The sequence below is a fragment of the Myotis davidii genome, unplaced genomic scaffold, assembly GCF_000327345.1.
Source record: "Myotis davidii unplaced genomic scaffold, ASM32734v1 scaffold269, whole genome shotgun sequence".
Classification (NCBI taxonomy): Eukaryota; Metazoa; Chordata; class Mammalia; order Chiroptera; family Vespertilionidae; genus Myotis; species Myotis davidii.
The window spans coordinates 133,338-135,208 of record NW_006383008.1 but is presented as its reverse complement, the minus strand read 5'-3'; positions in this window follow the sequence as shown (position 1 = coordinate 135,208).

Here is a 1,871-nt window from a genome sequence, read left to right as displayed (position 1 = left end):
TTCCCGGGCTGTCCCCCGGGAGGTCAGGCCGGGGCGCGGGACGTGGCCGCTGCTTCTCCAACCCGGCTGATCCCCCATGTAGGCCGAGGCCGGGACACAGAACCTCCTGGCGGAGCTCAGGGGCTCCCACCGTGGAGTTCTCCGCGGGATTGTGGGAGTGGCTGCGTGGCCCCGAGTGTCACAAATCCCAGCTTTTTTCAGGGTTGAAAAATTATTAGTATAATGCACAACGCAAACTACTCCCCCCCCCCATACACAAACACCTTCATGTAAATATAAGCATCCTAAACCAAGGTCCTAGGCACGATCTCTGACTTTCTTTCACTCTCCCAAGGTTAATTAAGTTCCCTTCCAGGAACTGAGCTCCGAGCCTATTCATTATTCTCTCCCTCTGACCTAGGGCATTAATGTGATCAGGCCTGTGACTGGGCCGAGTCCTCTTTTCCTATTTTGCATTTAATGCTGGGACCCAGCTGCCCTAGATTACCCTCGAAAAATCGCAGGAAAGACAAGAGGAGTGAGGTGTTCTCTTTGCTTCATCCTGCCTAAGGCTTCCTCTTTCTGCATCTTCTTTCGGACAATGTCAGCCTCTGCGTTCTCAGGATCCATATTCTGGAAATCTGTCTTTAAAAATTAATCATCTCTAATTTCATTCAGTCCAAAGGTGCCTATAATGACAGTTCCAACACTCTGAGACCTTAGCAGACGTCCTGGCCCACAGCTATTACCTCTGTGGTTAACTGCTCTCAAGAAAAATTTTGCCTCCCCCCCCCCCCCACCCCGCTGCTGTCCCCAAGACCCCCTAACAACGCAACTGTTAAGTGCACTCGTACACTTTAGAAGAGATTTGCATTCGCGTGCTCTGTGCAGCCGTAATAAGAAATCCGAAGTTCAATCTCCACCAAATGCAACCTGAGTCCCCAGCGATGGAAACCCAGTCCTAGCTCTTAGACACCGGACCAAAGAAATAGCTGAGGCCGTCCTTCCCCAGCGCGCCTGTGAGCTGATCTTTGCGGCTGCTCTGGCCCCTGGCCTTCTACTTCTTAGATTGCTCCCGAAGATAAGAGAGGGAAAGGACCGCGGCAGAAGCTTCATCTTAATGCATCTCCCAAAGCTTTCGAGCTAAGGTGGTTTCCTTGAAATCACTTTAATTTACAAGAGTTGTCCTTTCCTCCTGGTGGCCACCCACCCACCTGCTTTAAGAGGGGATAGGGAAACTGGGGTAGGGAGGGACACCTTCATTGTTAGGAAGTCACTTAACTGTTACTACTTTGAAAACGAATTTTCAGGAAGGGAATTAGCACCCACCAATTGCCGTGAGTTCTTTTCCTGATATTTCAGTAGAAACAACTATATAACTCCAAATAGAATTTATCTTGTACATTGATGAATTATGTCCTTTATGCTTTCTTCCCTGGAAGGCCTCACCACTCAAAATTTACCAGGTTTCCTTTCATAAATTACTCAAAAGAATCCCTGAAACAGCTAGACTGTCTGGGTGATACGGTTTAGAAATCTTCATGCCTTGCCTGCCTATAAAATATTCACCTTTGGACTACAAATGGGGGTCATTTTTAATAATGAGATTCAGAACTGGAATAAAAACAGAAAGAAATTACTATCCACGAATTCAAGTAATTTTATTTCAAATAGTCAATTTACAACATTACATCTCACGGGTTGACACAGTAGTCCAGATAAAATATAATCATTTGTATGTGATGCATGGACAAACAAAGTGCCCAGCATATGAAGAATGAGAGTTTAAACTTCCAGAAAACTTCTCCTTCTTCAAGACCACTTATAACATGGAGACAGATGCACATTTGGAAACTTGTAAAATGTATGAATAGATAGTAACATATAAACCT